The 27999-nt window shown below is 42.2% G+C and overlaps 2 protein-coding genes across 4 annotated transcripts in view; one reads left to right on the forward strand and one right to left on the reverse strand.

Annotated features, from left to right (window-relative positions):
* The window catches only part of LOC125461484 (proto-oncogene tyrosine-protein kinase Src-like), a 169540-nt gene extending 146014 nt beyond the window's left edge, over nucleotides 1-23526 (reverse strand). For 2 of the 3 annotated variants that reach the window (XM_048550320.2, XM_048550319.2), the window contains exon 1: nucleotides 23143-23525. The gene's annotated coding sequence lies outside the window, so the exon portion shown is untranslated. Of the gene's footprint in view, nucleotides 1-23142 lie in introns of all 3 variants that reach the window. The other variant, XM_048550317.2, reaches the window with a different exon arrangement.
* Nucleotides 23527-24668: 1142 nt separating this feature from the next.
* Nucleotides 24669-27999, forward strand: part of LOC125461482 (glucagon family neuropeptides-like) — an 88151-nt gene continuing 84820 nt past the window's right edge. The window contains exon 1 of the mRNA XM_048550312.2: nucleotides 24669-24688. The gene's annotated coding sequence lies outside the window, so the exon portion shown is untranslated. The remainder of the gene's footprint in view (nucleotides 24689-27999) is intronic.

Below are 27999 nucleotides of genomic sequence, written 5' to 3' on the forward strand. Positions count from 1 at the left end.
TCATCTGCAAATTTACTAACCCATCCTTCTACGCCCTCATCCAGGTCATTTATAAAAATGACAAACAGCAGTGGACCTAACACCGACCCTTGTGGTACACCACTAGTAACTGGTCTCCAGGATGAACATTTCCCATCAACTACCACCCTCTGTCTTCTTTCAGCAAGCCAATTTCCAATCCAAACTGCGATATCTCCCACAATTCCATTCCTCCGCATTTTGTACAACCTCTTCTCCAACCTCGCTTAACTGCATTAAGTACCGCTTCTGGGCTTCCAGTGCTCCAATCTAAGCTGCATTAAAGTATCAATGTTTCCTCCAACTTCACATTAGCCTTATCTTTTCCCACTCTGCACCTTCACGCTGTACAGGTGGTCTGAAGGCCTGGAGGCAGCTACCAGCAGCATGTGTGCTACCTGGACCCACGTCTGCTTCTTCATGTTCCCATCTCCAAACTTCAATTAACTCTTTTTCCAGCATATACACAGATACATTGAAACCAGGAAATCTCTTCACCTCCAGCCACCTCACAGTATTCTCTAAGTGTTCCTTGACTGACGTTTAAGTATCCCTCATTACAACTTTCCTTGATCAGATTTTTTTAAAGCTTTTCAGAATTCACTGAATGCTTTTGATTAATTTAGCTTTAACTTCTAAACTAAACAAACAATGACCATTCCCTCTGAATCCATGACCACTTCCATCCAGAAGGACTAGGGCAGCAGATACATTGGAACACCACCACCAAGTTCTCTTCCAAGCCTCACACCCTCCTCACTTGGAACTATTTTGCCATTTTTTCAGTGCCACTGGATCAAAATCCTGGAACTTCCTCCCTAACAGTCTACCCATACCAAATGGATAGCAGCAGTTCAAGAAGGCAACTCACCACCACCTTCTCAAGGGCAACGAGAGCCGGGCCATAAATGCTGGCCCAACTAATGACACCTCCATCCCATCAATGAATTTTAAAAAGTGTACGAAAACATTTATTTTTATGTCAAAGTGAGTTACTTTCAAATACAATACTTCAAACAGATGACACACAAATGCTATATTATGAACAGATAGGCAGACACACGGAGGTATACCAGGACTACTACCGTTTGAACTTTAAAATTACCTTTGCACAAGCACTTGTTAAGCTCAGATGCCAGATGATCAGCATCCATGCGTAAACCTTGTTTATCTTACTAAATCTGCTCATTAATGCCAGTAGTAAACCTACAGACCCAATTACTTCTGTAAGTATGCGACTGATATAAAAGAGATGGATCTAGCATTGTATGTGCAAGGGCTGGATGGCAAACTCCAACTTAAACAAGCACTTGTTTAAAAACAGCTTAAAATCTTAATATCCTTGACAGTTTGCCCTCTTTGAATTATGGCTGATTCCACAAACAGTGCATCTGGTTCAACACAAATGGTGCATTGTAAACCATACTACTGACAAGCTAGTGCTTGTTGTCAAAAGGTTCAGGATTAGTCAAAAGACTCGAATTTACTTTCATTATATTAGCTAATACAGCACTGTAATCTAAACTAATGAAGATCTGCCAACCCAAAATCAATGCAGAAACTTTTCATATCTTTACAGGAGAAACAAAAAGGCAAGAAGAAGAGAGAGGGAGAATCCTAACTCAAGCCACAACTACCCACCTGTAGTAGCTAGTTATGAAGCAATGAGCTTGGAAAGGCTGAGCACTGTGGGTGGACTGACACTACATGCACTGCCATCATTTGAGAAAAACCCCACATCATCTCCTCAAGGGTGATTAGATAGGCAACAAAACACTGGCTTTGCCAGCAATGCACGTCATAAGAAATAAGGAAAAAAATGCAGCAGCATTTTCCTGCCCATTTCTTTTGGATGTTGATACTGCTTATCACGGTGGAAGAGTAACAGAGACTGATAACTTTACATTACTTCACGCGGAAAAGACTAGAAATTAAAAATTGACGCCATTTACAGCTACGTGCAGTATCGGCTCTGCAACTTGCCAATTTCCTCTTTCAACCTCAGCAAAACCTTCAAATAAAATGCAGCTAAGGAAAGTTGGAAATCCCCAGCAGTTTCAGAAACATTTCCATTAAAAACTTCTTTGAAATTAGGCTTAAAAATATTAAAACAAAATATGCAATGGGCAATGCTATTCGCGTCATATCCTTTTCAATAAACATTGGTATTACCAAGCCCTCCGATACCGACAATAACCTCTTCAGGGCCACTTCTGAGAACACAAACGGTAAATTTCATAATACCTGCACATTCCAAGTGACCCTAGCGCTTCATACCTGCAAATCACTTTCTTGTCTTTAAGCAAGTTTTGGGTCATATAGCAGTTATTATCTAAAATACCTGCAGCTAATCAAGAATAAGTCATTTTAAAGAAGATAGACAAGAATTGCATTATATGGCAAGCCCTCCAATAATCTATTCACCATCTCAAATTGAAACTATGGGATATTTAATCCATGAGATGGGAAGTCTCACATACTAAGTGGAGAACTGATGAAAGGCCACATTGTACTTTTGCGGGGAGGCAATGGGCCAGTGGTATTAGCATTAGATTATTAATCCTGAAATCCCATTAATAATCCTGGGGATCTAGGATTGGATCACCATTGCTCTCCATTGCCGATGTTGGAATTTAAATTCATTTTTTAAAAATCTACTGATGACCATGAAACCACTGTTGGTTGTCAAAAAGACTCATCTGGCTCAAGGAAGGAAATCTGCCATCTTCATCTAATCTGGCCTATATGTGACTTCAGACCCACAGCAATGTGGAAGACTCTCAACTGCCCTCTGAAATGGCCTGGTAACCCACTCAGTTGAAGGGCAGTGAGGGACAGGCAATGCCTGCTGGCCAACCAGCAATGCCTGCATCTCACAAGCAAATAAGAAAAAATAAAGAGCATAAAACTACTGACGCTTGTTGGAAAAACTCATCCGGTTCACTAACATACTTCAGGGAGGGTAATCTACCATCCTTACTTGGTCTGGCCCACATGTGGCTCCAGATCCACAACAATATGGTTGACTCCTAATGGTCTTCTGGGCACTTAGGGATGGATAATAAATGCTGGCCGAGCCAGCGATACCAACATCCTCTGACTGACCAGAACAAAATTGCTACAGCGAAATTCCCAAAATTAGGCATTTAAATGGGCAGTGGCAGACCTTCCCTGAGATCATGCACCAGTGGCTTTAGGGAGGGTGTGTAGTATAGGCTGCTGACTAATCAGAGGCTGACGGCCGTCCATTGTAGGTGGTGTCAGAGGGGCAGAGCTAGCTGTCAGTAACACACCCACCGGAGAGCCAGGATTGGAGAGGGCCCTAGGTGAACGGGAATAGTTTGAGGATCATGGATTCTGTGTCATGGGATAGGATTAGGAAGGGATAGGGTGTGAGTTGTCTCTCACAGTAGCAACACCACCCCCAGCCCCTCAACCAGCCCCAATCTCAAATGCTTGCTAATGCCAGCCCCCTTGATTAGATACTCAGTTACTTTGAATGGGACCCTGCAAGTGACAGTGTTTGCTAGTCGGACGCTCCGTATGGCAAGGCTCCCATTTATCCTTGGTTGAATAATAGCAGCAACAGGATGAGGCCCTCAAATGGGCAAATTATGGTCACTTAAGGGCTTCAACTGAAGGTCAGGAAGTCAGTTCATGAATTTTCCCACTCCTTCTTCAATAGGGGCAGAAGGAGGAAGACAACAGAGCCACAAGCCAGCACACTCTTGCCCACTGAAACATGATGGCTTCATGATATTATCACTTGGCTATTTATCCAGAAACACAGGTAATGTTTTGGAGACCTGGGTTCACATCCCACTGTGGCAGATGGTGTGTCTGGAACTAAGAGGCTAATGATGACCATGAAACCATTGCCAAATGTCAGAAAAACCCATCTGGTTTACTAATATCCTTTAGGGAAGGAAACTGCCATCTTCACCTATTCTGGGCTACATGTAAACCAAAACCCACAGCAATGTGGTTGGCTCCAACTGCTCTCTGGGCACTTAGGGATGTGCAATCAATACTGGCATAGGCCCATCACCCAAATCCCGTGAATGAATATTAAAAGAAACACCCCAGCTACTTCAAAGCTTTCTTGAGCAGAGTTTAAAATTCCATTTTAAGTCACTGTTCCTTCACCTTCAGTTGGTGAAATTGCTGGAATTAACTCCCAAACAACACTATTACTATTCCTTCACCAAACTAACAAACCCAGTTTAAAAACACAGCTCAGCACCATCTTTTTTTTAGCAGCATGGTGGCTCATTGGTTAGCACGGCTGCCTCACAGCACCAGAAACCTAGGTTCAAATCCACTCTTGGTGACTGTCTGTGTGGGCTCTGCACATTCTCCCCACATCTGTGTGGGATTTGCACATTCTCCTCACGATTTGTGGGTTTCTTCCGAGTGCTCCAGTTTCCTCCCACAGTCCAAAGATAAGACCATAAGACATAGGAGTGGAAGTAAGGCCATTCAGCCCATCAAGTCCATTCTGCCATTTAAATCATGGCTGATGGGCATTTCAACTCCACTTCCCTGCACTCTCTCCGTAGCCCTTGATTCTTTGTGAGATCAAGAATTTGTCGATCTCTGCCTTGAAGGCATCTAACGTCCCGGCCTCGACTGAACTCCGTGGCAATGAATTCCACAGGCCTACCACTTCTGGCTGAAGAAATGTCATCTCATTTCCGTTTTAAATTTACCCCCTCTAATTTTAAGGCTGTGCCCATGGGTCCTAGTCTCCCCACCTAACAGAAACAACTTTCCAGCGTCCACCTCTTCTAAGCCAAACATTATCTTGTAAGTTTCTATTAGATCTCCCCTCAACCTTCTAAACTCTAATGAGTACAATCCCAGGATCCTTAGCCGTTCATTGTATGTTAAACCTACCATTCCAGGGATCGTCCATGTGAATCTCCGCTGGACACGCTCCAGGGCTAGTATGTCCTTCCTGAGGTGTGGGGCCCAAAATTGGACACAGTATTCTAAGTGAGGCCTAACTAGAGCTTTATAAAGTATCAGAAGCACATCGCTGCTTTTATATTCCAGCCCTCTTGAGATAAACGATAACATTACTTTTGCTTTCTTAATCACGGACTCTACCTGCAAGTTAACCTTTAGAGAATCCTGGACCAACACTCCCAGATCCCTTTGTACTTCTGCTTTACGAATTTTCTCACTGTTTAGAAAATGGTCCATGCCTGTATTCTTTTTTCCAAAGTGCAAAACCTCACATTTGCTCACATTTAATTTCATCAGCCATTTCCTGGACCACTCTCCTAAACTGTCTAAATTTTTCTGCAATGATGTGCAGGCTTGATGGATTAGCCATGGGAAATGTGGGGTTACAGGGATATGGTAGGGAGATGGGTCTGGGTAGGATGTTCTTCACAGCGTCAGTGTGGACTTGATGGGCTGAATGTCCTGCTTCCACACTGTAGGTATTCTATGACCCTCAAGGGTGATGAGGGATGGACAATAAATGTAAGTTCTTGCCAGCAACACTTACATCCGTAGCGTGTGGAAAATCTAAACTACAGGCAGGTCAGTGACAAATATGCTCACTATTTCTCTTTATCAGCATGCGATATTTAACAAAAACAGAAATTGCTGGAGAAACCCAGCGGGTCTGACAGCATGGAGAGAAACCAATTCTGCGGAAGGTTTACTATTTTCGAAATACTGACTTTACTTTCTCTCCACACACGCTATCAGACCTGCCGAATTTCTCCAGAAATTTATATTTTTTGTTTCAGATTTCCAGCATCCACAGTTTTGTTTTGCAATATTTAACAAATTGTTCAATGACGGCCAGTAAAATGGAGATCTGTGCCTTCCACATTATTTGACTCAGTGTTTGGCAAGATATTCAAGTACCCTCACCTGCAGTCACAAATTCAATGAACATTCAAATACAGAATTCAAAATTATGGAAAGCACCATCTATTTTATTCATAATGCATAATGTGAAACAAGCGTTCTCAACCTCATTGACGTCTCTCAAGAGCATGGAGGTACAGAACAAACCATTCACAATTCTAGGACAGTCAGCAAGTTTGGCTCATAGAACACTCATCCTGGTATGCGAGACAGAGTCTTGTGTAGGGGTGGTAGGGGGAGTGCAGGAAAGAATAGGAGGCAAGGATAAAGGTAACTTGATTGGCCAGTGTTGCAAACTTTTATCTATAGTTTTTGTTTGGTCAGTGTTAGCCTGAACTAGGACTTCTTGCTGCTAACACTGAATGTAAAAGAAACAGAAGCAAAACATTTTATTTTCCCATTCTTGCAGTTATATAACACCTCACCTCTTTGAATATCCCAACATACTTCATATACAGTGAATGATTTCACATAGTTACTTCTTTAGAACACAGGAAAACACAAGTCATTTTGAGTACAGCAAAGTGCCAGTTACAGCAACATGATGAATTGACTTGTTGATTCATGTTCAGCTGTGTTTGAAGGAACTATATTTGCCAAGACAGTGGGCTACATGTCTGTTTTTCTTCAGTTAGTGCCATGGACACATTATGGAAATCCATCCATCTAGGGTAGCACTGGCAATGTCATGTACCCTCAAGATCTCACTGGAATTGTCAACCTAGGTTATATACTTATGTCCTGAAATGATGTGATATGAAGTTGGTATATAAACTAGTCTTAGAAATCATTTGATTTTCAAAAACAGTAAGAATAAAATCTTGTGAAATTAGTTAGAAAGGAAACTTTACTATTATTATCAAAATACCTGCTCTGTCAAGACAGAAACCAGCTGGGTAAAATATTTCCTCGTATTAGGTTTCCAGGGGTGTGTCATGACATCTCTGAACCTCATTACACCTTTTTCAAAGTATTTCAGTGCACCAAAATTACAGCAGTTTGAGTGCTAATCAAGTTCAATGCATGTTGAGTTTCTGTGATCTTCTCTGTTAGTTTAAGAATACAATGTTTTGATTTTTTAGTTACTTGTGAAATTAAGGTGCTAACAGCTAACTTTGAAAAAAAGGTGTCCTCAAAGATCTAGGGTGCCTGTTACACAGATCGTATCCTGCCTCATGGTGATTTGATTCTGGCTCCAAATAAAGAGGATCTTTGATATCCAGCAGCGATACCAGAAAGCAGGGTACACAGCCAGTCACAATGAAGCATCTAACATGGCCAGCAAACCAGGGAGTAATTTTCCATTCAATCACGTTACAGTGAGCAAAATAAAGATTGAATTGAGACATGCATACAGCATGAAGATTGAAACTGAAACATCACAAGCAACCTTGGAAAGAATGAAAACCTTTTTTTATCATAATGGGAAAACTTGACAAATTTTTTTTTAAAAGTATGGAATCCCCACAGCATGGAAACTGGCCATTTGGCCCAACTAGTCCACAACAATACTCCAAACAGCATCCCACCCATATCCATCCTCCTACCCTATCCCTGTATTTCCCATGGCTAACGCATTTAAACTACACATCCCTGAACACATGAACAATTCACTTGACTTGCACATCTTTGGACTGTGGGAGAAAACTGGAGCACTCGGCAGGAACCCATGCAGACACGGGGAGAATATGCAAACTCCACACAGACTGTGATCCAAGGTTGGAATCAAACCTGGGTGCCTGGTGCTATAAAGCAGTAGGGATAACTACTCCATGCCACCCACCATTAGTCTTTCACAGCAGTGAGGCTGATTGAAGGCTGGAGCAAAATTCCAAGTTTATTTTCAGAAACCAAGGCATATATGTCTGCAAACGTTTCTCAGTAAAATTCATAGTATAAACATGGAAGTTTTCATCAAATCAAATAATGAAAACATGCCATTTTTCAACAAAATTTTACATGACTATAATATTTAAAATGAACTCACTGCTTCCAGGTTTGACTTTTAACATTTCAATATGATAAAAATGAAATAAGATAAAAAGTTGAAGTTGTACAGGACATTACTGACATCAAGCTTGGAGTAGGTTAAAATTGTGATCAGAGATAATGGGAACTGCAGATGCTGCAGAATCCTCGATAACAAAGCGTGGGGCTGGATGAACACAACAGGCCAAGCAACATCTTAGGAGCAAAAAGCTGGCGTTTCGGACCTCGACCCTCCATCAGAAAAGGGGGATGGGGAGAGGATTCTGAAATAAATAGGGAGAGAGGGAGAGGCAGACCGAAGCGAGATACAGGAGAAGATAGGTGGAGAGGAGAGTATGGGTGGGGAGGTAGGGAGGGGGTTAGGTCAGTCCAGGGAGGACGGACAGGTCAAGAGGGTGGGATGAGGGGTAGTATGTCCTCCAACACTTGCGCCATCTACAATCCAACCTCACCACCAAAGACACTGTTCCATTCCCACCCTTGTCTGCCTTCCAGAGAGACCACTGTCTCTGCGACTCCCTTGTCCGCTCCACACTCCTCTCCAACCCCACCGCACCCGGCACCTTCCCCTGCTACCGCAGGAAATGCTACTCTTGCCCCACACCTTCTCCCTCAACCCCATCCCAGGCCCCAAGATGATTTTCCACATCAAGCAGATGTTCACCTGCACGTCCGCCAATATGCATCCGCTGTACCCACTGTGGCTTCCTCTACATTGGGGAAACCAAGCAGACGCTTGGGGACTGCTTTGCAGAACACCTACGCTCAGGTCGCAATAAACAACTGCATCTCCCAGTCGCAAACCACTTTAACTCCCCCTCCCATTCCTTGGACCATATGTCCATCCTGAGCCTCCTGCAGTGCCATAATGATGTCACCCGTAGGTTGCAGGAACAGCAACTCATATTCCGCTTGGGAACCCTGCAGCCCAATGGTATCATTGTGGATTTCACCAGCTTCAAACTCTCCCCTCCCCCCACTGCATCCCAAAACCAGCCCAGCTCATCCCCGCCTGCCTAACCTGTTCTTCGTCTCACCTATCCCCTCCTCCCACCTCAAGCCGCATCTCCATTTCCCACCTACTAACCTCATCCCACCCCCTGACCTGTCCGTCCTCCCCGGACTGACCTATCGCCTCCCTACCTCCCCACCTACACTCTCCTCTCCATCTATCTTCTCCTCGATCCATCTTCGGTCCGCCTCCCCCTCTCTCCCTATTTATTTCAGAATCCTCTCCCCATCCCCCTTTTCTGACGAAGGGTCTAGGCTCGAAACATCACCTTTCGTGCTCCTAAGATGCTGCTTGGCCTGCTGTGTTCATCCAGCTCCACATTTTGTTATCTCAAGTTTGGAGTAGGCTGTGTACAGTTTTGGTCTCCCTGCTATAGGGAGAATGTTATTAAATTGGAGAGGGTAAAGAAAAGATTTACCAGGATGTTGCCTGGGCTGGAGGGTTTGAGTTATTAGGATAGGCTGGGACTTCTTCACTGCAGCACAGACGGTTGAGGGGTGATCTTATAGAGGTTTATAAAATCATGAGGGGCATAGATAAGGTGAACAGCAAAGGTCTTTTCACTACATTGAGCAAGTCAAAACTAGAGGGTAATAAAATGTGAGGCTGGATGAACACAGCAGGCCAAGCAGCATCTCAGGAGCACAAAAGCTGACGTTTCGGGCCTAGACCCTTCATCTCAAAACTAGAGGGTGTATTTTTAAGGTGACAGGAAAAATATTTAAAAGGGACCTGAGGGGCAACGTTTTCACACACAGGGTGGTTCATATGTGGAATGAACTGCCAGACAAAGTGGTAGATGCAGATGCACTTCGAACATTTAAAAGACATTTGGACAGGTACATGAATAGGAAAGGCTTAGAGGGATATGGAGCAAATGTAGGCAACTGGGACTAGTTTAGTTGGGGAAACTTGGTCAGCATGGAAGAGTTGGACCACAGGGTCTATTTCCGTGCTGTCGGATTCTATGATTCAATAAATTAAAAATGATAGCATTAGTTTCAGTTAAATGAAAGTCAAGCAAACAATGTAATTGTAAATTTAATTCTTCTGTTTAAATAGTTAAATTCCTACAGAACATTATAAATAGACAGAGTAGTACTCAGTTTAAAAGCATAAAATTCTTCATGCATTTTTCTTGCTCATATATATTGGACCACAAAGATGCTGTACACTAAATTGCAACAACGTAGAATGCAGAAGACAGCAGCTGTCAAATGCACATCCAAATACAGAACGCTCCACAGCCAAGGTGGAAGTTAATAAAGACTATACAAAGCTGGAGCAGAACTGAAAGCAACAGCAACTCTGAAGTAACATTTGGTCCTGTTATATAGTAATCCTGACTGAAGCAGAATCCCATTTAAATGTTTCATTTTCTTGACAAGGAGCTTACACGCTTATTTCAATTCAGTTTAAGATACCAATAAACAGGAATATGGCTACATTTTGCAAGAGCTGGGCCACAAGAACAATGTGCTGAAAAATATTACATCAATAAGCCAATCTCATATTTGGCCTGAACATTTATTCTACAAGGTAGAGCTTATGATGCTAACTGCCGCATTAACAGACAGAACACGGCTCTTGATCTTTAGGTCAATGGAAAATAAATCAACAATAGCTTTTTTCAGGAGAATTTCTTTAAAAATCTCAAGAGTGTCCAATAGGAATAGTGGTTGACATCTTACAATCACTTTCCAACTGCAATAGTGTAGGTAATGTTTATAATACAGCATTAAAAAGCTCAATTTTCGAGCTGATTTTCTATTCTGGCAATACAATTCAGCACCGTATTCACTAGTATCTCATCTCAGTATGATGTGTGTAACCTATCAGATTTTATGTCCTAAAGTACTTCCGGTAATTATCACAGATCCTCAACTCCCTGGCAGAAGTCCAAACAATTTCAGTCTTTGAGATTACAGCACTTCCACCCGCAAATCACTTCTGCTTCAGATAATTTTAGAAATGCCAAGCTCCAGCACCTCCATTATACTCAAGTCATGACAAAGATCTGACTTATGCTTTTTTTCTTCCTGTCTCATTTTTATATTTCAGGATTAACACTGAAGCACAAACTGCTTAAAGGAAAAGTGAGAATAGATACAAAAATTAAGTTGCATCTCTACCATTGCCTACTGGTTATATAAAATCTAATGGAACCATTCGCCAAAACTCAAGATATCTCGTGAATTTGGAGGAGAAAGTTGCGTACCGAGGGACTTGAGCATATAATCCAGTTGGTGCTTTGCAACATGAAACCTTGCAATCTGCTTATCGTTGCACTGTTTTCAACATATTAGGAGCGTATGAGCAAGAACGGGCTATTCAGTCCCTTGAGCCTGGTCTCCTATTCATGGCTAATCATCTACTTCAACCCCGTTTTCCCATGCTGTCTCATTGGGGGCTTGCAAAATGTAATCAGACGCATTTTTGCAGAAAGCTTGAATTGAGTTAAGTTGAATATACTAAGATTGGTATCAAAAAATGGTACAGACTGGGATCAATTTTCAGTCAGAATTTCTATATAACTGAACCAATAAAATCTTACGTACAGACTGATGTTACTTCTAGCCTGATATTGTCTGGGTGTCATATTTCAAATGAAATGATAAACTAAACCTCCTCTGCTCTCGCAAGTGCATATTAAAAACCCAAATACACAAAGGACCGAGGAGAGACTTTAACCTACTCCTCGGCAAATATTTGTCCCTCAGTCAGAACTAAAGTTGTTTGTGATCACATTGCTGCTTGTAGGAACTTTCACAGAATGCGCAGAATCACTGTCTCGATTCCCACATTACAACAGTGATTCATTCAGCAAGAGATCTTCAATGATGCTGAGATAACAAGGTGTAGAGCTGGATGAACACAGCAGGCCAAACAGCATCGGAACAGCAAAGAAGCTGATGTTTTAGTTCTGGACCCTTCTTCAGAAAATGCACTTTGGGACAGCTCAAATTCCTCAAAGGCAATTTCTATTCTTTTTCTTAGCCTCAATGATTTCTGTGCAACTTCAGTCATGTTTACCCATTTGTCAATTACACCTCCAAAGGGATTTGACATTTCTTTTAAAGTATACAGAGTGAAGCCATAAGAATGGATGTGATACTATTTTAAACATGACCAAGAGTTATATTTTAGTCTCCTCCTGACACCAATCCAAAAACAATTACAGGCTTTCAGGCCGAGAACTGTCTGATACTAATCTAGATAGAATCTAGTTTCATAAGATTCAGAATGGATCAACATCAAACTACAAGAGGGTGTCTGTTGCTTTTATATGAACTCTCCAGGTCAATTAAATCAGAAGCGACAGTGAGAACATTTTTGATATAAAAGGGAGTCCAGGGCTATTGGGGAGGGGGTTGCAGCCAGAAAAATAACATTGAAATCATGACCAGATCAGCTATGATCACCTCAAAGGCAGTGTAGGTTTGAAGCCAAATGGTCTCCTGCTGCTCCAAGCCCAATGTTCCTAACATTGAAACTAACTGAAAAATGATCATTCAAACATCTTTAAACAAGACAAGCCAAACAGCCAAAGCTAAGAGGAAAATGCATTGATTATAACTGAATTCTATTTATCAACTTCAAATGTTCTTAATCGTGCACTAGCAAACTGTTAAAAAACAACTGGATATTCCTAGTAGAAGATTTGAGGAACTATCTACAATAAAACTTTGACAAGAGCAGCAGCATTTTCAAATTTTCTTTTAGGTTTCATTCATGGTATATGGGTGTCACTGACTACCCCATCATTTACTGACCATCTCTAACTGCCCCGGAGAAAGTAGTGAGCTGCCAAATTGAAGCATTGCAATCCATGCAGTGTAGCTAGATGCTAGGTAGGCAGCTCCAGTGTACTAAGCAAGCAATAATGCAATAATGGTTATATAGTTCCACATCAAGACCCTGTTCAACTTGGGAGATGTGGTAATGTTCCCAGGTATCTACTACCTGTGTCCTTCGGCATCTTCCAAATTCACAACCTATACTATCTACAATCTAAGAGATAATGGGAACTGCAGATGCTGGAGATTCCAAGATAATAAAATGTGGGGCTGGATGAACACAGCAGGCCAAGCAGCATCTCAGGAGCACAAAAGCTGACGTTTCGGGCCTAGACCCTTCATCAGAGAGCTGATGAAGGGTCTAGGCCCGAAACGTCAGCTTTTGTGCTCCTGAGATGCTGCTTGGCCTGCTGTGTTCATCCAGCCCCACATTTTACTATCTACAATCTAGATGGCACAGATAAAGGGTTTGCAAGATGCTGTCAAAGCAGTCTTGGAGAGTTGCTGCAGCATTTCTTGTAGACTGCCACACATTACTGCCACTGAACAATTGTGACAGACAAAGCAAATGTTTAAGGTATGGGTGGGGTGCCAATCAAGCATGCAGCTTTTTCTGGGGTGCTGTCGAACTTCTTAAGTATTATTGGAGCTGTTTTCATCCAGGCTAGCAGAAAATATTCCATCACATTTCTGACTTGTACATTGTAGATGATAGATCAAACTTTGGGGGGTCAAAAGGAAAGTTATGCACCATAGAATTGCCGGCTGTTTTAGTTGTCAGCATTATTTATATGGTTGGTCCAGAATAATTTTCTGATCAATAGGATGGTAATCACAGAAGATTAAGCCAGAGTAATGTCTTTGAATGTCTAGGAGAAGTTGTCAGAGACAAACTTATGGTAGCAGATACTTGAGTGACACGAATGTAATGCACCACTTATCATCCCAAAGCTTAATGCTATCAAGGACTTGAAGATGCTTTGGCCTCTAGGACTTTATGCTGAGGAACTCCCAGGCTTTGATGATTGGTCATCAATAACCATCAACCACAACCATCTCTATGTGTGCCAGATATGACCAGTGAAGCCAAGAGCAATTATTGCCACCTCACCTCTTGGAACTACACTCTTTTGCCCATACTTGGATCAAGGCTGTAAAAAGGTGAGGAACTGAGTGAATCCGTATATTGCGGAGCAGATTGCTGCAGGGTAATTTATATTTGATAACACTGACAGCAATGACTTTCATTACCTTACTCAGTCATTCCTTGATATCTCATGGAATAATTGCAATTGTTTAAAGACTGACATCTATGATTGTGGGGACTTCAGGAGTACTTAAATAACTGATACGTTGGACTAAACAATGAATTATTGCACAATTTCACTTTTTCCTATTTGTCTAAGTTGCTTTTAAAATTGCAGCTTAATTTCCAAAGTTATTTAACCCTTCTCAAAAACCTTTTATGATAAATATTTGGTAACAACTTGACAACATTAAACATTTATAGATCTTCAAGCATAATCTAGAATTTTACTGACAATAACTGGTTAAAATAACTTGACTGAATTTGAAAAGATCTACTTAGTTTTAGATATTCAGGAACCACCTAAATAAAAAGTTCTTTGAATAAATAACATTACACAGGTTGACAGCAAATTAAAAAAAAATACCAAGTGCGCTTGACCTCCGGATTAAATTAATACTGGACAAATTCTTAATATCATCAAGGAATTATCTGGGAAGACAGCATGAATTATCTTTGGATGAGGCATCAGATGACAAAAGCTGAGAACACACCAGTGTGTCTAATGGTTTATTTTGCTACCTTACCGTGCCAGTGCAAGACAAATGGCTGAAAATTGTGTTCATTGTTTTTTCACTGTCTGGAGGTTAGCTACAAATAAATTTACTTTTTATTCACAACGGAAGACAGAAAATAAGACAGGCACTTAACTGGGGAAGAATGTTAAACTCAATCCAAAGCTTGAACTCATCAGAATTTTAGCAGAGGTTGTGGAAATCATTGCTCAAGCTCTGTCACCATGCCGCAAGTTCAGTGTATAAATCTTTTAGTTGGAAAGACGTGTTATCTTTCTCCTCTGATTTCAATTTTACTTTCCTCTCCAACGAAACACTAAACTGGTTCTATTCTCCACCCTTTTTGTGGCTTTCCACCTCAGTTAGGTCACATTTCCAGGAGACACGCTGGTTTAGGTTGTCATTATTGCTGGTGTACCATTAAAAGACATACAAACAAGGCACAGGCTAAGACTCTTCCCGCCCACCCCCACCCCCCCCACCCCCCCGCCCCCCCACCACTTCTGTGAATGATAAAGCACCCTGGCATGCACTGACACAGATCCATGTTACAGGTTTTCACAATTTCACTCCTATTTTAAAGTTCTGACTTCCCAGAGCAACTAACATGGAAAAAATGAAAAATATGTTTTGTTGTGCATCATCATATCCTCAGGAGATCCCAGCATACTTCACATGCGATTGCCTATGGTTGTTATGTAGGTAAACATGGCAGCTATTTTGGCATTGAAGCTACTTGCTAGAAGCCTGATTTTGCATTGCAAGTCTCAGCAGTTTGAGACCTGTATCAACGCTGTCAATTGCTATGCAGAATCACCAGATTTATTCAAAAACAGGAATGACAGAATGCATATCAACTAAGTTGCACTACATAAACAGAAGGGGATTAGTAATTCCAGGTTATGCAACCATGGCTCCAGGATACAAATTTGTGCACAGTATAGCAATGTTATTAAAATTGTCACATGCACAACAATACAGAGAAACCAGTCAAGTGTGAAAGAGCCATTAGCTATAGCGTGTGGCAGTGACAAAAAACAAGTTTGGTTGTAGAATATTAGAAGCCTTACTTGGGGGCACTAAGGGGCAATACGGTGGCTCAGTGGTTAGCACTGCTGCGTCACATCACCAGGGGCCTGGGTTTGATTCCCATCTCAGGCAAATGTCTATGTGGAATTCCCACATTCTCCCCGTGTCCATGTGGGATTCTTCCAGGTGCTCTAGTTCCCTCCCACAGTCCAAAGACTACCTACTACGATCTACCTGTGCTGCTCATAAACAAAGCTTTCCATTGCACTTAGATACGTGTGGCATAAATAAATCAAATCAAAGGTGTGCAGGTTAGGTGGATTGGCCATGCTAAATTGCTCATAACGTCCAGAGATGTGCATGCTAGGTGGATTAACCCCATGTGAAATACAAGATTACAGGGACAGGGTAGGGGATAAGTCTTGGTGGGATGCTCTTTGGAAGGTCAGTGTGGACTTGATGGGCCAAATGGCCTGCTTCCACACTGTAGGAATTCTCTGATTATCTGGAAAAGTGTTTTCAATGGACGTGAAGTTCCAATACAACAGGTAATGAAGACGGAATTTTCCTGAGAACATGGTCTGTACCAGTATTTGGATTAGAGTTTTTCAATAAGGTATTATTTAGAGATTGTACTGTCCAGAACTGTATTGGGATAAAGGCAGTGTCATGAACAACATACAACAGCTGTTATATAATGAACTGGCTGTGAACACTCACTCAGTGCATTTGCCAAGCTCTGGTCTGGCACGCCCATTCAATGCTTATTAATGAGAGTTTAGGAATTTCAAAGGCATATAAATATGATTAGGGATGAATCATTTTTCCAATTACTTTCCCCTCTCATTAAATTTCTCATCACACATTCATGTTATACACCATTCTCTGGATACTATGCCAGAAAGCTGGATTTCTAGCTGCTGTCTATTAATTTTATTCTATAACTGTAAACCCAGGAGTTCAAGGACGATTCACCTACTAAATTTGGGAGGAATGTGTTGCCACAAAACGTGACAGATATTGTGATCTATAGCAATGGAACAATGCTAACCATTTATTGAGGTTATTGTACTCTATATATTTTTGTAAGTTACTGAAACATCTTACAGGAAGTAGATTTTTATCAGTGAAGTACATTTAGAGGGGATCTGGTACTTGGGTGAATCGGAGGAAGGAATCATGCCTCCTCCAAATCAGTTTGTGAAGCCTTCATTTTTACTGGCCTTAACCACTGGGATTGATGACAAGGGTAAACCACTCACAGACGGGGTCAACTGAATGCACAGGTCAGAGACATCAGTGGGACGTTCATTTGGGATTGGAGGTTGGGATCCCTTTGTAGATATTTCTCAGTCAATCACCTGAACCTAGAAGGTAGAGGTAAAGGCACTTACTTCCTAACCTACCAAATCATAGCCTCCATGAAGCTGCTGAAATCCCTGATTTGTCGGTAACCCAGTCAAAAGCAATTATAATTTAATACCTGCATGTTAAAGAGATTTATGTTCTCATGGTCTTATGTAAAGTTCAAATTTGCCTCTTGGATCGGGTTGTTCTACTGCCCAATGTCCAACTCAAGTTAAAGCTGGAAGTGCAGGCAGGTTAGGATCTAGAGTTTAGAGGCATTAAGCTACCATGTGGCTGAAATGGGCAAGGTGTTTTTAAGTTAGGCTTCTGCCAGGCCATCAAATGCAAGAAGTACGAATCGTAATATTTAATTCACTGTAAAATCATGTAAAGGAGCTGAAGTAAAAGAGAACAAGGTGGGTTTAAAAGGTTAAAAAAAAAGCACAAAGCAAAGGATATGTTGGCTGTGGTGGAGTTCCAGAGGAAGTTTACAAGCATGATCCCAGAGGGATGGACGACTTGTCATATCAGGAGGCTTGAGGACTCTGGGTCTGTATTCAATTGAGCTTAGAAGGGTGAGTGGTAATCAGATTGAAACTTAGAGAGTAGTGAGAGGCCTGAATAGACTGGGCATGGAAAAGATATTCCACTAATAAGAGACATTAGGACCCGAGGACACAATTTCAGTGAAGGAATAACCCTTTAGAACTGAGATGAGGAGGAAATTCTTCTGCCACAGAGTAGAAAATCTGTGGAAGTCATTGCCGCAGAACGCTGCGGAAGCCTAGTTATTGAGTGTATTTAAGACAGAGATAGGTAGGTTCTTGATTAGCAAGGTAACAAGGGTTATGGGGAGAAAGCAGGAGAATGGGGTTGAGAAACATTCAAGAAATAGCCATGATCTGGTTCCCAGATGGTTCAGCAGATTTGTTGGGATGAATGGATTAATTCTGCTCCTATACCTTATGGTCTTAATTTTTATAAACGAATAATTCTCAAAATCTGAAAGGATTTAGACTTACCACAGATAAAAATTCATTTATACCCAGATGTATAAGCCCTCAATTTTACTGGCATTTTTCGTGGGTAACTAGCAGGTGAGAACTGCAACTTCTTCCCTTTACCGTTGAAGCACATGGGGAGGTATCAGTACAATGAAGCTTGTGAAATAAGAGCAGCTCGGGCAGTGACTTCTGCTTTTAACTATGCAGACACGAAACGTTGCTTTCTGATTTACTCTTTTTATAACTGTCAATGCTAATAACCCCACTCTTACTGTTACAAAACGCTGGCCTAAATTTCCACCTGCAATTAGCAACCAGCAATTCACTACTTCCATGGTCAAAAGGTTGGTATTATTACATTTCCTGTCATTTTATAAATAAATTCAGCTCTGTGACATAATCAAAATGTGACATTTATCTGTCAAACTATGTAATGTAGCAAAAATAATAACCATCTGTAAACAACTTGAAGACGTATGACTATTTTCACACAGGATAAATCTAATATCAATAATATGTCCTTGCCATTAAAATTATTTTAACATCTATGATAAAGTGGCATTAATATTTCTAAGATGAATGTTTCCTACTTAATGTAAATGGGAAGCAGTTTCACCTCAGCAATGAATTGTATAAAACATATAATATTGTTATGCTGTAGATTACTAATGTGGCTCTAAAAGGCAATAGAAACATCAGTAATTTGCCTTTCCAGGTAAAAATATTCAGTACTTTTCGATCCTGAGAGAAAAGACTAAAGGATAGACAGTCCACCACCCGCAAATATTCACAATCTTTTTTGTTATAAAATGTTGTGACATTATTGAAGAATTTCATTCATGTGTTTTGCCCTCTGATCACCCTTTGCAGTTCATAAAATCAAAGAATTTCTTTCACCATCTGAAACAATAACGTTCAGTCAACAAGTTTCTGAATACAAAGACATCTCTGCAGAATGCATATTATTTGGAGAAAAGTACATCATTCTAGCACTTGTAAATGCATTTATTATGGTTTAAATATTTGATTAAGAGAGTCTGCAAAACTAGGTTAGGATTAAAATGGATTTGCTGCATTTTTCAAAACTTTGGAAAAGTTCTAGATTATCAATCTTATTATTTTGTTAATGTTTGGGAATCAGGGAATGTATTTTCATGCATTCTGTATATATTAGAAGAGATTGTGAGAATCAAATACTTTCTTTTAACAAAGGAATTTAAAGATTCTCATGTTGGAGACTAAGGTAAAGCTGCCACAGTTTTACTAGACCGTAGGGTTACTCTCTCATTAGCGAGAGATGACTGGAGATGGTTTAATGTGAGGATCACGACATCTCTGCCAAGCAGACAGATTAAGACGGAGAGTCCTACCTGGTAACGTCAGCCAGTGTGGGAATTGACCTACACTATTTGTGTCACTCCACATTGCAAACCAGGCATATAGACAACTGTGTTAATCAACCTCCACAGTTGGGAGACTTTATAAACATCATATCCAAGTAAACACTTCCAATGTCCAACATAAACATCAGAGTTTTCGGTTAAAATGCTACAAGGTTTGTTTTTTAATGTGCCCAAGTGACACAACGACAACAATTTCATTTTTGGTTAGTAAAATCCCATCATTAAAGATTGAATTTTCAAGCAATACAATTTGTTTGGAGGCACTAAAGCTGGGATATTTAAAAGAAAGGAACTTAGGAATCTTGGTTACAACCTTCCTCTCAAACAGAGGACTCACCTCAGCAATTCTAAAATGATCATATTTATAATGCACCTGAAAAGATATTACATGCCAATGAAAACATAACTTGTCCATCAAAAGAAAACAAAGCAACCATAACATCTTGCCACAAGTTTCTGAATACAAGTTGATCACTTTAAAGGATGTATATTTTTATTTCTTTTATATAACTAACTAAGGCTAAACAGAAAATTCTCTTGGGCAAATTTTTCTCAGGATGTTATTAACATCACAGAATCCATTGCAGCAAGATAGGCCATTGGGTCCAAGAAGTCTATGTCAGCAAAAACTCAGACTCATTATTCATTCTCAAAAACAAAGACGGTGTTGATCAGAGCCACTTGATACTCTATTTACAATTTACCACCATTCAAAAAGGCACATCCATGGACATGAATGATTAGTGCTTCATATTTCTGACACCATTGTGCAAAAATACTTCAATATTGGTTGCCCTGTCTAACATGTCATTTGCATTTACATTAATGGCTAGGACAAAATTACCACAGATTGAATCATGCCTACAATTTATAATGCAACATAGTGTGCTGCCTAAGACGAATAGCAGGTGGTGAGGAATTAACTTAGTTTACACCTAGTATGTTAAGTCTGGTTACTGCAGAATCTATGAACCAATTAAGAATTTTGAGTTGGTTGTTCTAAAATAAACAATGGAGAAAAAAAGTCAAACCATAGTGGTCTCATTTATTCCGAGCAGCTACAAATTTCCATTATTAAGTTTCTGGTAATGCTGGTTCCTCTTTTGGAATGATGTTCAGACCACTAACTTCCTAAATGAATATAAATCGCTCTCATTTTCAAGCTGGATTTTCAAAATCCCTAATTACATTAAAAGCCCCTCATTATGAAACCCATGAAATTAAAGAAGTTGAGGCAGACCAAAAAGATCTTGTTTAATAAAAATACATTTTAGAAGTGTTTTTGATTCCAGTAGTTCATGGAAGACGCCCATAAACAAAATGACAGCCAAAATCATTCAGCATCTAGCACGGCAGTTCAAAAATAAAAGAACCAAGTCTTTCAAATGTATCTTAAACCAAGATCCCATCTCCCTGCTCATGAGGATGTTAAAGGTCCCATGGCACCATTTTGAAGAAGAGTTATTTCATTCTAAAGAAGGGTCACTGGACCTGAAACATCAACTCTAAAGCTTTTTCGAGAGTGTCAAGCTCCTGGGAGTGATGGTCACAAACCACCTATCCTGGTTCACCCACATCGACATGACACAAGAAAACACAACAATATCTCCAATTTCTCAGGAGGCTAAGGAAATTCAGCACATCCACAGGGACTCTTATCAATGTTTATAGATCACCACAGAAAGCATCCTGTTTGGGTACACCAGAGAATGGTACGGCAATTGCTCTTCCCAAGAACACAAGAAACTACAGCGTCATGAACACAACCCAGTCCATCACACAAACCAGTTTTCTCTCCAAAGACTCCATCTACACTTCCGGCTGCCTCAGGAAAGCAACCAACATAATCAAAGACCCCTGCCACCTCGGACATACTCCCTTCTACCCTCTTACGTCAGGCAAAAGATATAAAAGTTTAAATACTTGTACAAATAAGTTCAAGGACAGCTTCTTCCCTGCTGTTATCAGAATTCTGAATGGACCTTTCAAACATTAATTCTAATCTCTCTCTTCACACCTTCTCTGAGCTGCAACACTGTGTTCTGCACTCTGTTCTGCTACCCTCATACACTTTGTGTGATACGATCTGCCTGTATAGCTTGCAGAAAAACATTTTTCACTGTATATCTGTACGTGACAACTATAGATCAATCAATCTCCACAGACACTGCTAGACCTGCTGAGTTTTTCCAGCAATTTCTCTTTTTGTTTCTGATTTCCAGCATTCTCAGTTCTTTCAGTTTTTTTTTAGGGGAATACCCTTGATGTTTTGATTGATATTTACCCCCAGTCAACATCACAAAAACATATTTGGTCACTTTCATGTTACTGTTTGTGAGAGTTTGCTGTTCTGTATTGATTGTTGCATTACTACAGTCACTAATTTTGAAAGTAACTTACTGGCAGTAACATATTTTGCAATGTCCAGTGCTCCTCAAAACTGCTACACAAATGCAAGCTTTTCTTTTCACTGATTACTAATGCTCAATCAAAGAACACCGTGTGCATTTTGGTCTTCAGTTCATCAGGAATGTGCATACAAGGTGTGTCAATAAAAGGAGAGACTGATTTTTCGCTTGACATTTTACAAAACCAAATCAACTACCCAAAGAAAGGAAACACCAGGACAAAAACCTGAAAGGTTCTGTCTTGTTATGCAACATACATAAACACACCAATAATAACATTGTATAATAAAATATACATTGGTTACAAATGCTCTTTTCTTCAAGAAAATGATAAACTGGCACTGCAGGAACCCCAAGCTGAGAACTACAGCTCCAGCTGCACTGAGTAAATGGGATCGGCCTAACAAGGTGTCAAACATCGTCCAGGGATACCACTTCAATAAAGCCAGCACATTCCTGTCTGGCTTCACCGGATGACGGACTTCAACCCTTCAATTTAGTCGGTGTTTTCATACTATTTACACAATTTCTTTTTGATGCAGTTATGAAGAATGAATCACTGAGGTGGATTGGTTTATCTTTGTTGCTGTACACATTGGGCATATCCCGTAGCGCTGGGATACTGGGAGTGCCCGGCCGTGGACGTCGGAGAGCTGCTTTAGACGGTGAAAATGTACATTTCCAGCACGAAACCGCGCATCATGTTCATACGGATCAGGACAATAATTTGCCCGCTCCGGCAAACTACACTGCATGTCTCGTAATGCTACTGTTAGCAATGCTAAATACCATATTAAGTCAATATTGCAATTAGGACATCTTCAGTTATTGGAAAAATAAACAACCTCCAAATCAATATTAACTAAAAAGATACAAGAATATTAAGGAAGATTTGAAAGTTTGCAGTTGTGGGTATTGAAAGGGTTTCCTCCCAATATCTGGCTGTGCAGCATCTGCTTTCCAGTCACCTTTCATGAACTGGCTATTGATTGTAAACGGCTGACTATTTGACGTGAGAAAAACTGGGGTTTCACTCAGCCAGGGGCAAGGGGAACTTGCACAGTAAGAGATGTTGGCCTGGCCTCTTTCGTTTTCGGTCGAACGACATTCCGACGCAGTGAAAGGACAGTTAATATGCAAGGGGCGAACCAAACTTTACAGCACAGGCATAAGAGAGAGGGTCAGAGACTTCCGCTTGCTAGTAAATCAAAATAAAAAGGGGAGGGGGTGGACAGGGGGTTTGTTTGTCTCGACTTAGAAAGAGAAATCAAGTAGAGAAAGGGGGTGGGGGTGGAATTCCTTACGATTTATTAAAGACCGAGCTGTGCCCGGCTCCTGTTTCCTGTCCAGCCGAGCTAACCCGCCCCCCCCAGGCCACGGTGGGATCTGGTGGAGTTTCATTCACCGACTGCACAATGGGTCACTTACCTTCCGCCTCTGCACCTACAGCTGCTCCGTACACGTGTCTCCCCTCCTCTCCTCTGAGACGCTCATTGAAAACACCGAAAGGTTAGATGTGGCTTCACGAACCCAGCGCCAGCCTGGAAGGTGAGGAGGGAGGAGGAACGGTGAGAGCGAACAGACCTCCTGCCCAAGCCGGTGACAGCCGAGAAGCAGCAGATTCCCCTACAATCCGCACTTGGAAATGGTTGATGTCTCGCTTGGTTCCCCCAGGCAAGGGCTGGGAGTGAACCGGGGAGAATGGGCACGTCACGGAAAACTCCTCTGGTGCCCGGCTCGCGGATCTGTTCAATCCGATTTGCGGGGGGGTTTGCTCTGGGTGGGTGTGTTTGGGGTGGAGGAGGGTGGCTGGGGGTGGGAAGTTGTTGGTGCTGCAATTGGGGAGTGTTGCTCCGGAAACGCTTCACAGCAGAAGCCACCTTTTTTTTTCGATCCACGGAATTAAAGCAAACAGCTCCACTCGTGGCTGTAGGAGATGAAATCCAGTACAATTCTGGACATTGGGAAAGCGATAGACAATATAGCGCCTGTTCTCTTTGTGTCTTGGTCTGATTTATCCTTTCTGCATCCACTTTTTGGTCATATTCTCCTAGTGCTTTGGTTACCCTTTACTCATGTCTCATTTTTATGCACACGACTTACAACTTTCTCCCTTTCAGTTTCATTTCACCGTTTTACCATTGTTGCTCTCCCACCCTTTATTCCTGTTTGACCATCGTTTTGTCTTTTCTCATCGCGATCACTGAAATACTAAAAACTAGGATAATGTTTCATTCAGCATCGAAAAACCGAAAGAACTGCGGATGCTGGAAGCCAGAAGATAGAACAGAAAGTGCTGGAAAAGCTCAGCAGGTCTGGCAGCATCTGTTGGGAGAAAGCAGAGTTAACGTTTCGGGTCCAGTGACCTTCACTGAACAGCCGAAACGTGAACTCTGATTTCTCTCCACAGGTGCTGTCAGACCTGCTGAGCTTTTCCAGCACTTTCTGTTTTTCTATCCAGTATCTAAAGCCTTTAATATTTGAGCCAAAATCCCGAGCCCTTAATGCTGTGTCGATAATCACGTCGACGCCACGGGAATTGCGATCATTGCTAACAATCAGAAAAAGAACAAAAAGCTTGCAATTATATCACACCTTTCATGACCTAAAAACGCTTTACAGGTAAAAGAGCACATTGGAACTGTGGTTAATAATGTAAGGAGAGAGATCCAACAACCAAACTACGCATAGTAAGATCCCACAAGCACCAATTCGTTGGAGGACAATTAGTCTGTTTTGATGACAAGACGGACAGTGGAGAGAAATCCTACACCTCAAAGTAGCCCCCTCAGATCGTTTACATCCATCTGAAAGGGCAAGACCAGCCAACTTTTAACATCTCAGCACTTTTGGCAGGGCAACACTCTCACAGTCAGAGACAGTAAGAACAGCCGATGCTGGAGTCACAGATAACACAGTATGCAGCTGGAGGAACACGGCAGACCAGGCAGCAGCAGAGGAGCAGGAAAGCCGGGTCAGGATCCTTCTGAAGAATTCTGCTACTAGGTTTTGTCGACTTAAAACTTTCTAGCTAATATTTATATTAGATTATGCAGACACTATTGCACACTAACCCACCAAAAGCAGAAAAGGGCTGTTTAACGAATATGTGAATTTCTAAATGGACGGTGGCTCGGTGGTTGGTACTGTTGCCTCACAACGCCAGGGACGCGAGGATCGATTCCAGCCTCGGGCGACTGTCCGCGTCTACGTGGGTTTCCTCCCACAGCTGAAGGATGTGTATGATAGGTGGGGAGAGATAATGGGAACTGCAGATGCTGGAGATTCCAAGATAATAAAATGTGAGGCTGGATGAACACAGCAGGCCAAGCAGCATCTCAGGAGCACAAAAGCTGACGTTTCGGGCCTAGACCCTTCATCAGAGAGGGGGATGGGGGGAGGGAACTGGAATAAATAGGGAGAGAGGGGGAGGCGGACCGAAGATGGAGAGTAAAGAAGATAGGTGGAGAGGGTGTAGGTGGGGAGGTAGGGAGGGGATAGGTCAGTCCAGGGAAGACGGACAGGTCAAGGAGGTGGGATGAGGTTAGTAGGTAGCTGGGGGTGCGGCTTGGGGTGGGAGGAAGGGATGGGTGAGAGGAAGAACCGGTTAGGGAGGCAGAGACAGGTTGGACTGGTTTTGGGATGCAGTGGGTGGGGGGGAAGAGCTGGGCTGGTTGTGTGGTGCAGTGGGGGGAGGGGATGAACTGGGCTGGTTTGGGGATGCAGTGGGGGAAGGGGAGATTATGAAACTGGTGAAGTCCACATTGATACCATATGGCTGCAGGGTTCCCAGGCAGAATATGAGTTGCTGTTCCTGCAACCTTCGGGTGGCATCATTGTGGCAGTGCAGGAGGCCCATGATGGACATGTCATCAAGAGAATGGGAGGGGGAGTGGAAATGGTTTGCGACTGGGAGGTGCAGTTGTTTGTTGCGAACTGAGCGGAGGTGTTCTGCAAAGCGGTCTCCAAGCCTCCGCTTGGTTTCCCCAATGTAGAGAAAGCCGCACCGGGTACAGTGGATGCAGTATACCACATTGGCAGATGTGCAGGTGAACCTCTGCTTAATGTGGAATGTCATCTTGGGGCCTGGGATGGGGGTGAGGGAGGAGGTGTGGGGACAAGTGTAGCATTTCCTGCGGTTGCAGGGGAAGGTGCCGGGTGTGGTGGGGTTGGAGGGCAGTGTGGAGCGAACAAGGGAGTCACGGAGAGAGTGGTCTCTCCGGAAAGCAGACAGGGGAGGGGATGGAAAAATGTCTTGGGTGGTGGGGTCGGATTGTAAATGGCGGAAGTGTCGGAGGATAATGCGTTGTATCCGGAGGTTGGTAGGGTGGTGTGTGAGAACGAGGGGGATCCTCTTGGGGCGGTTGTGGCGGGGGCGGGGTGTGAGGGATGTGTCGCGGGAAATGCGGGAGACGCGGTCAAGGGCGTTCTCAATCACCGTGGGGGGAAAGTTGCGGTCCTTAAAGAACTTGGACATCTGGGATGATATGCGGGAGTGGAATGTCTTATCGTGGGAGCAGATGCGGCGGAGGCGGAGGAATTGGGAATAGGGGATGGAATATTTGCAGGTGGGTGGGTGGGAGGAGGTGTACCAGCCCAGTTCATCCCCTCCCCCCACTGCACCACACAACCAGCCCAGCTCTTCCCCCCCACCCACTGCATCCCAAAACCAGTCCAACCTGTCTCTGCCTCCCTAACCGGTTCTTCCTCTCACCCATCCCTTCCTCCCACCCCAAGCCGCACCCCCAGCTACCTACTAACCTCATCCCACCTCCTTGACCTGTCCGTCTTCCCTGGACTGACCTATCCCCTCCCTACCTCCCCACCTACACCCTCTCCACCTATCTTCTTTACTCTCCATCTTCGGTCCGCCTCCCCCTCTCTCCCTATTTATTCCAGTTCCCTCCCCCCATCCCCCTCTCTGATGAAGGGTCTAGGCCCGAAACGTCAGCTTTTGTGCTCCTGAGATGCTGCTTGGCCTGCTGTGTTCATCCAGCCTCACATTTTATTATTATGTATGATAGGTGGATTGGCTATGCTATACTGCCCAAGGATGTTTCGGCTAGGAGTGTTCGAGATGGGAAATACATGGTTAGGGGACTAGTTCTGGGTAGGATGCTTTTCAGAGGGGCAGTGTAGACCTGTTGGGCCAAGTGGCTTGTTCCCACAGCACAGGGATTTTATGATTCCAAATTTACGCCAGAGGAACAGGAAAGCTGACGTTTTGTATCAGGACCCTTCTTCAGAAAATCATTCTTTTTTTGAAGAAGGGTCGCAACCCGAACTGTCAACTTTCTTGCCTGGCCTGCGGGTGTTCCTTTAGCTTCACATTGTGTTATCTCAACACTCTCAGTATTGCATTGAACTCTCCTCATAGGATAGATTGTATTCTGGTCAATGGAATGAGACTTGAACCTCCGGACTCTGAAGTGGAGGTTGGGCTGTTGTTGAGCTGTGGTTGATGCTCTTTGACCTTTCGTTCAGGGTACTACTTGCCATGGACCCAAAAGGGCAAATGCATTATGACAATAGTCACACATTGCAAAAATTTCCTTCTCATTAATACTAACAATTTTTCATTTTGAATTCTTAGGTTGTGTTTGGAATAAATCATTTGTAACAACTGACTCAACAGGCATTGACAAGTAATGAATGTTTGCTGAGCAATACAACTGAGCAGGAAACAAAATATTCTACTCATGAAAATATTGAATAGTGTACAAGAGTCATAGAGTTGTACAGCATGGAGACAGATCCTTCACAGTCCAACTTGTCTGTGATAACCATATATCCTAAATGAATCTAGTCCCATTTCCCAGCATTTGGCCCATATCCGTCTAAACTCTTCCCATTCGTGTCATCATTCAGATACCTTTTAATCGTTGTAATCGCACTCACCCCCATCACTTCCTCTGGCAGCTCATTTCATTCACGCATCACCCTCTGCGTGAAAAAGTGGTGCCTTAGGTCTGTTTTAATTCTTTCCCCCCTTACCTTAAAAACTAAATCCACCAAATGTCTCTGAAAATCCATACTTTTTTAAAACTTTTAAGCCAATTTATCACAAGTTCTCATCTAATCCATGCATTCTCCAATTACCTGTACATGATGCTTCATGATAATATAATGAAGCAATTAGATAATGTTTAAACAAAGTCTAGAATTAATGATTCCATGAAATTGAATGCATTGAAAATAAAAATATTGTCAGAGACTGGATGATGATATGTGATAAGCTCTCTTTCCCCTCCATCTTTTGTCCAGGATAAAAATAATTCCAGGAGT

Source organism: Stegostoma tigrinum, chromosome 19 (assembly GCF_030684315.1).
Source record: "Stegostoma tigrinum isolate sSteTig4 chromosome 19, sSteTig4.hap1, whole genome shotgun sequence".
In the NCBI taxonomy this organism is placed as follows: Eukaryota; Metazoa; Chordata; class Chondrichthyes; order Orectolobiformes; family Stegostomatidae; genus Stegostoma; species Stegostoma tigrinum.